An 8,612-nucleotide genomic window follows, 5' to 3' on the forward strand; every position below is an offset into this window, starting at 1 on the left:
CCCCACACACACACACCTCATTTCTTGTGTTAACCACGGTTTGGGAGCAACTTCAGAGCTTCCCACGCCAACAAAAGGCTCTGTGCTCCTTCAAACCCCATGGATTAACGGAGCATCCCACCCCGCAGCCGGCTGGGATGCAGGGCTAGGAACAGGGGTACCAGCAGCATCAGCTGGGTCAGGGGTGGATGTGACCTGCAGGCAGAGCTCCTGTGGCCACCGACACCACCAGGGTGCCAATTCCTGAGGAAACACCCCTTGGAAAAGCAGCTGAGCGAGAAATCTCGGAGCAGCAGGGCCCAGGCTACACGAGCCGCTGCTCTTCCCGCCCCCTCCTTGTTTTTTCCTGGGTTTAATCGGGATCCGATGATTAAATTTCCTCTTCCCAGTGCTGGCTCCTCCTGCGCCCAGGGCGGCACAAGGAGCTGGGGTTTTGGCCGGGGTGTGACAAAAGCGGGGTGGCAACAGGGTGGCTGCGAGTCCTTGCGTGGCCAAACCCCCTCCCAGGGGGTCAGCCGGGGCTTCCCGGCCTCATCCGACCCTTTTCCCGGCTTCCCAGGCCAAATGAGCCTCACAGGAGCCCTTCAAAGCACCCTTGGGAGCTCTCTGCTGTGGTGTTATTTTGGGGTTTATCAAAGGTGAGCTTCCCAGCTGCCAGTGGGAAGCACTGGGATGGCACCAGGGATGCAGCCAGGGTGGGTGCTGCTCCCATCCTGGGGCACCCAAGGGTGCTCCTGTCCCTCTGACTCTGCAGGTGTTGTGCAAAAGTCTGATTAAAATCACTATTTGAGCTGCTGGTTTATTCCTCTCTTCCCTTCCTAATGTGATTATTTCCCATCTTTTGGGTGCTACAAAGTCCAGCATGACTTATCCCTTGTGCTGGATCATCCCAGCAGGAGGTGTCCGTGCCATTTGGAGTTCCAGCTCGGCAGCCCTGGGGGTAAAACCACGTCTCCAGATGGAAAAACTGAACTGGAACTCCCTTAAAAATCAGCAATTGGTTCATGATGGCCATAAAACTGGGTGGGAATTGTCTCTCTTTGCCTAAATGGTGCTTAGGAAAAGGACAGCTCTGGGGTGACATTCCTGTGGCTCAGGTACATGAGCGTAGCTGGCTTTTTCTGGGGGAAGAGAAAAGCTTCTTTTTGCCTCTGAAATTGCAGACAGGAGCTGCAAATCTGCTCTGAGGGGTCCGACGAGCCCAAACCCAGGGGCACCAACCCCCTGTCCAGGACTGAAGCTCAGGGGGGCTCGTGGAATCGTGGAATCCCAGACTGGTCCGGCTTGGATCCTAAACACCGTCTCATTCCAACCACTGAAACCTTCCAGATGGGACCGTTCCCAAACCTAAGCCTAAAAAAACCCTTCTTCCCCATGGAGTGTAAGGGAACCCCTGGCCCTCCCTGGTGGCAGCTCGCTGGCTTTGCTGCAGCCTGTTGCTTACGCGCTGCTGGGAGCTCTTTCTCCGCGATCCTCCGCTTCTGGTGGGAATCCAGCACGGCCCTTTGCCCTCACCACGCTATAGATTGTTCCCCAGAGCTCGGGAAGCTGCCAAGGTACGTTTAACAAAGCTTCGCTCCTCCAGTGATCCCGGCGAGCTCCCCGGGGCGAGCTCTTCCCGGGGCCAGCCCTCCCCTCGCTGCGAATTAATTACAGCAGTGCCGGTTAATGACCGTGGATGGGGATAGCTGGCAGGTTTTGATATCCCCCTTCTCCTATGGAAGTTGTCCCTGGGAAGCAGCGCATTAATCACAACCCTTGGCAGGGATCGAGGCTCGGGAGCGTCGCTGGCACAGGCAGCACTTCCAGGTGTCCGGGCTCAGGCTGCTCGGGGTCTGGGAGTGGGATGGAGCCAGTAAATTCCAACAGGATTCATTTTGTAGGGATAACTTTCTCGTTTCCAAAGCAATTACCCACAGAGGCGTCTCAAAAAAGAAAAAAAAAAAAAAAAAAAAAAGAGGCTTGGAGTGTTTGGAGCTGGCAAACAAATCATGGTCTTCCTTCTGCCAGGCTCCCCAACTGGATTATTTCTGCTTTCTTTTGGGAATTACACTATGCTGGGCTGGAAGGGAAGCAGGGCAGATTTACTCCACATGCAGCTCCCATTTCTTTTTGTAGCAGGACTCTGGAGGAGTTTTTCCCACTCCTTCCTCGGCCACATTGCCATGGCTGAAGGCAGCAATTCCCTACATTATATCTGCAAGCCTGGCCTCTGCTTTTGCTTTTCCTCAGACTCCAGCACAGCATCCCCCCAGCCACATCCCCCTGGAGCAGGTGAGGATCCCTGGGGTAGGTGAGACCCCCTCTGGGGAGCTGCCTCCAGCTCCGGGGTCTCCAGCACTGGAAGGACATGGAGATGTTGGGGCGAGTCCAGAGGAGGCCCCAAGATGATCAGAGGGCTGGAGGAAAGGCTGGGAGAGCTGGGATTGTTCAGCCTGGAGAGGAGAAGCTTTGGGGTGACCTGAGTGTGACCTTGCAGGATCTGAAGGGAGCCACAGATGGAGAGAGACTGGAATGCCAGGACAAGGGGGAATGGCTTCCCACTGCCACAGGGCAGGGTTAGGTTGGACATTGGGAAGGAATTCTTCCCTGTGAGGGTGGAGAGGGGCTGGGAGGGAATTCCCAGAGAAGCTGTGGCTGCCCCAGGATCCCTGGAAGTGTCCAGGGCCGGGTTGGATCAACCTGGGCTGGTGGAAGGGGGTGGGATGAGCTTTCAGGTCCCTTCCAACCCAAACCATTCCGTGACTTGTAAATCTGGGCCATCTTGGTGCCAAAGGGGAGGAAAGCTGTGGGAAACGGGGCTGGAATCACCTGTGAGGTGCCGGTGACCCCCTGGCCAGGTAACAATCACTTCCCACTAATAACTGGGATTAGTTTTCTAAGCCGGATGAGGAAGTGCACAAAGCAAAGGACAAACCTTCCGGAGAGGCTTTTAATATCTCTGGCATCAATGGGGGGAATGAACAAAGGGCGGGAGGGAGGTGGAGGGGAGGGATGGGAGAGGAACAGGGGCAGGACTGCAGGGAAAACCTGCAGCCTCCTTCCACTCTGACACCGCCACCCTGGGCTTTGCAGCAGCCGTGCTGCTCCCTCTGTCCTGAGGGAGGGGACGGATTTTGGGGAGCTTTGCACCAGCCTCCCCCCTCCTGGGAGTCTACTCCATATGGCCAAATCTGTTATTGTAGACAAAATCAGGGAATGACAGAATGGTTGGGATGGAAGGAACATTAAAGCTCATCCTCCTCCACCCCCTGCCACGGGCAGGGACACCTTCCACCAGCCCAGGCTGCTCCAAGCCCTGTCCAACCTGGCCTTGGACACTTCCAGGGATCCAGGGGCAGCCACAGCTTCTCTGGGCAACCTGTGCCAGTAAATAACCCAGCTCGTTTTCCCCTGTCACCCTTTAGAAGCCAAGCAATCCCTGCCCACAATTCCCACCTTTCCTGGCTGATCGTGGTGGCAAGAGCCACAACCCACAAGTTAAATAGAGAGTGTCTTTTCCTGCCTGAGTCCAATCCCACAAAAGGAACCGGCTCTTGTTCCCGATGGAGGTCTCCTGATGGAGATTCTCCTGGCAACAGAATGGTGGGAGCTGCAAGAAAATCCCAAGGCTCAAGGACAGCCCAGTCTCCAGCTCCCCACCAGGATGAGGCTGTTTGACCGTTTGAGCATTTCTTACAATTCCATCCAAGGGATGCAGGGTGCAAGTGCCCCAGGATAAAAGGAGAGGATAAAACTCCCAGCATCCTCGGCTACCTGCTATCCACCTTGGGAAAGGGCTGAGGAATCAAAAGATAAGGGAGAAAATCATAATTGCCAGGTTTTTTGGGGCAGAGGAAAGTGGGAGGGAGGAATTAGCCCAGGCTGGGCGAGGCCCTCAGCAACCTGGTCTGGTGGAAGTTGTCCCACTGGAACTGGATGAGCTTAAAGGTCCCTTCCAACCCACATCCTCCTGGGATTTTATGATTCCATGGCCATCCCCATTTGGCCTGTTTAGCACAGCAGGGGCACAGTGCTAAAATCTGCCAGCCTGCCCCTAGCTCAGGGTATTTTCAGTGATTTCTCACCCAGCTTGAGATGCTGAAACATCTGTCACCCCAACTACCCCAAAACCACCCCGAGACAAAACCAGGGACACTTACTGCCAGGATAAGGGGGGAAACCAGTGATCCTGATGTAGATGGGCCAGCTCAGATTTCCTTTGCTACCCTCCAGCACCCTGGCAGGGATTTAAATCCACAGCTGCACGCAAACCATCCCCTGATTGCTCAAGGCATCCCCTTCCCCTTCCCTGGGGCAGCTCCCAAGCACAGCGAGGTGGGAGCTGGCTTGCCCCTGCTCCCAGCACGTGGATTCCTGTCCTGGGGGTCGTAACACCCTGCCAAGGGCCAAGAGCATCAGTTCTATCTTAATAAAACCGTGTTAATTGCCAGCCGGGCCCCGCCCCGCCAGGTACAGCCCCGCAGAGCCCTCCTCCCCTCCCGGGGCTCTCCCAACAAAGCCGGGCTTTGTACAAAGCCCCGCCTGGCTGCCATTTAAACCCTCGGAGATAAAACCACTTGGCTGCTTCTTCCTTGGCCCTCCGTCCCTGCCTTGCCTGGTGGAACACGATTCCTTTCTGGATTTGCTCTTCAATGCTTCGTTATTGCCTCAAGGTCGGGCCGTTTGCTCGGCTGCCCTGCAGAGAAACCGAGTCACAGGGATATTTTTTTTCCCTTTTTCGATTAATAAATGGAAAAAAAAAAAAAAAAAAAAAAAAGCCGAGCCTGAATTGCTTTCTTGCAAGCCCAGAGAGGAGAGCAACAAGCACTCAGCTCTGTGGGGGGTTTTTTTTGGTGCTCACTCTTTTCTAAGTCCGTTATTCCCACTTTTTTTCTAAGAAATGCACAGTTCTCTTCTTTTTCATCACATTTAGTTCCCAGTGCCGTGGGATTATTATTATTATTATTATTATTATTATTATTATTATTATTATTATTATTATTATTATTATTAAGAAACCCTCCCTGCAATAACAGTGATGATCAAACCCCTTAGAAGCTGAGCTTCCCCCGTGGAGGAATTGCCACCAGAGGGAATGGTTGATTCCCCTTTAAAAAGTGGGAAAAGTGGGGCTGGAGGTTGTTAAAACAGAGAGAGGCAGCATTGCCCAGGCTGGTTATGACAGGGTGGGCATCCCATGGAAAGAATCTGGGGCTGGTGTGGTCCGTTCACGCCCTGGGATGGCCTCGCAGGGGATGAGCAGATGGAGCAGCAGGGCTTTGGGGTGAAATTCCACCTCCTCTGAAGGCACCAGCGAGATTCCCACGGGCTCTGACCACAGCCACGGCACGCCGAGGGCTTTACAGACCTGCTGCTGGTCAGACCCAGAGCTGGAGCCTGTCTGGTGGCTTTCCCCGTGCCAGCTGCTTTGTAATATTAATTCTGGCCATGAGTCTGCAGGGCTCTCGAGCTCTGTGGCTCCGGTTTGCCGTGTGGGCAGGAGCAGGGGTGCGAAGCGATTCCCGACAGCTCCCGAGGTATTTATGGCCCTGGCAACGCTCAGGCTCGTCCTGGGTGATGCTGAGAGTCACACAAAGCACCACCAGGGCAGATTTCTGGGGGGGACAGTGTTTCCCAGGGTGCAGAAACCTTCCCCCTGGCCGTGCCATTCCTGTCGAGGCTCCAGCTGCGGAGCAAAGCAGCCGGGATAACCGGTTTTCCATCAGCACATTTTTGGCAGATCTCCTGCCACAAAGGCAAGGGCGAGCAGTTCTGGGGCTCTGGCATCTCTCAGGGACTGCATCCCCCAAGCATCCCTGGAAACCTGTTTGAAATCTTCCAAAGGTGAGGTCTGTGCACTTCCTCCTGCTTTACAAACCTCCTTTCTCTGTCTACTCTGAGTCCTCATCACTTCTTGCAGGTGAGGTCCAAGCCACCACTCTCCCTCAAAGCCTCTCAAAGATTACACTTGGAGGGCTTGTCCAACCTTAATAACTCTAATTGCAATCAGATCTGACACGAGGAGAAATATATCCTGGTAAAAATTGTATGTCCTGTAACACCCCCGTTGAGAAGATGCAAGGAAAAAAAACAACCATTACGTGAGGTGCTCACACCTTATGAAAACTCCAGAAAAAACCACACTGAGAGAGATGCAAAAAGGCATAAACATCCCAAACCCGCTGCGGGGTGAGTTTTTAGGGACTTTGAGCAATGGAAGGAGCGAGTAAACAAGTCAGGATTTTCCCCTGTGCATGTGGGAATGTCTCCAGCGCAGCGGAAAGCACGATCAATAATTGAGTGAGAAGCCAAGCTGCTCGGAGCTTTCACAAAGCACATCCAATATTTATTTTCAAGCCTTAAATAATGCATTTGAAAACGCTTCTAACTGGATATTTGAAGGCAAACAAATTTATGTCATGAAAAGTTAATCGGCCGGAGCATCTCCGAAGGAAAATCGGTAGCAACCATAAAAAACACCCCTTGGCTCCTCGTCGTGTTGGGCCTGTTGCTCCTCCCAAATTAGGGGGGCAATTCTATAAATTCTCATTAAGGAATCGTTTGCTATCAATTAGCCCGTGTAAGTAGATTTCACTCATTCCCTGAGCTAAATCACTTAAGCCCTGGCATTTCCTCCTGCCTCGCCCGCTGCAGTGCCGGTGTGGGGATGGGGAATCCAGGCACTGGGAGGCCAGTCCTGCTTCTGACACCGATTTCCCACAGGAACTCGGTGGGATGGGCCCATCCCCACGGGTTCATTCACTCAGCAGACGTGTGGCAGCTGCTGGAGGCATCAGCAGGGACACAGGGACAAGAGCTCTGCAGGAACGACCTTGGCCGGGGCTGGCACGTTCCCGCAGGTGTTTGCCTGCTCGCCGGCAGCAGGGAGGCGTTTGCTCTTAAATCCACCGTGGCTTTAAGGCCACATGTTCCCTCCCTTCCTTGTCCTTCATCCCCCCATCCCCTCTCCAGGAGTGAACACATTCCCGTGCCAGCGCGGGGGAAACGAGGATCGCGTCTTCCCGTTTTCCTGGAAGAGACGTGTCCTGCAGAAGGGCTGCCCCATCCCACAGAGCTGGGGGGGCAGGGCTGGCTGTGTCCCTGCAGCATTCCCAGGCGCTCCGGGGCCGGGCTGGAGCCACGTCAGGCTTCTCGTTACGAAACCCGGAGAGGTCAGATAAGAAAGGTTCACAACCTCTCCTCACAGGACAAGATTTCTCATCTCCAGCCAGGCCCCTCTGCCGTTGATTTGCTGCTCCATCCAGCAGGAGATGCGTTGCCTCCGCCGGGATTTCGGCTCGCTCCGACCGGAGGAAATTGCCTTTGACAGCTTTGTGATAGAAACACCTTGGGCCAGACTCACCCCCGGGCTCCCCGGGGGCTGCCGGGGAAGATAAAAACCACTCATGAAAAGCCTGGAAACAGAGTGATCTGCATCCAAAAAGCGTCACTCCAGGTGGCAGGGGGAGGCTTTAGCCCACAGCATCCTCGGGAGCTTGGAGAGCAACGGGGGGAAGGCCAGGAGGAGGGAGAGGCGGCTGTACCTGCATGGGATGCTGGCGTTGCCTCCTCCAGGGCTTCAGCTGGCACAAACACAGCCTTAAAAATCCTAAACTAATCCCAAACCCAGCTGGACCCGGCAGAACCAGCACTTTTCCAGGAGTTATTTCTTCCTGGGCTTTAGGAAGAGCCAGGGTAATGCTGACACAGCTCTGAACATCCGAGCGTTTCTCCTGACTCCTCTCTGGCACAGGTTGCCCAGAGAAGCTGTGGCTGCCTCTGGATCCCTGGGAGTGTCCAAGGCCAGGTTGGACAGGGCTTGGAGCAGCCTGGGCTGGTGGAAGGTGTCCCTGCCCGTGCCAGGGGGTGGCACTGGATGATCTGTAAGATCCCTTCCAGCCCAACTCCTCCTCTGATATCTGTGACTCCTTTCTCATGGCAAAGCTTTTGGGTTGAGGGAGATTTTCCCACCCTGAGGGATTTGCAGGAGGTGGGAGGGCTGGGGAAGCACAGATGTGCTTTTCATGCCACGCTGCCCTCAGTTCAAAGGGCTTTCACCCCCCACCCCCAGGAGCACGTTCACCGCTCCTATCGAGTCCCAGCAGCTCCTGTGCTCATCAGGGGCTGGGACAAACAGGAAAGCATGGAATTACTTTGATCCCAGCCTTTCATACCACGAGGCTTTATCTTACTCTTGGACAGTGGGAGCTGGATGTGTCAGCTCAGGGATCTCCCCTTGGAGCCACAGCCTGGTTGAGGCACCAGTCCCATTGGGATCCAAACTCCTTTCCCAGGGGCAGGGAATGGGTGACAGATACACATTTATAGGACAAACTGCTTGTTTTTACCTGATGGCTTCAGGTAGGACCACCCCAGTGATGTGGAATGCCTGTGGTATCCCTGTGTCCCATCCCAGATGGATAACTCAGGGCTGTGGCAGAGGGTGTTGGAGCAGCTGGGATGAAAGAGTGCTGTCACAGCCAGTTTTACAACACAAACTAAATTCGGGGGTGAAAACACCGTTTGAATAAGTTTATCGGGAATTGTTGTCAGAGCATCGTAAAACTTGGGATAAGAGTGAATCTGGTGGGGATTTATGGGTTACAAAAATAACCTCCCTCTCCTTTTCA

Source organism: Empidonax traillii, unplaced genomic scaffold (genome assembly GCF_003031625.1).
Source record: "Empidonax traillii isolate 1590-97213 ecotype Southwest subspecies unplaced genomic scaffold, ASM303162v1 scaffold1523:size96318, whole genome shotgun sequence".
Classification (NCBI taxonomy): Eukaryota; Metazoa; Chordata; class Aves; order Passeriformes; family Tyrannidae; genus Empidonax; species Empidonax traillii.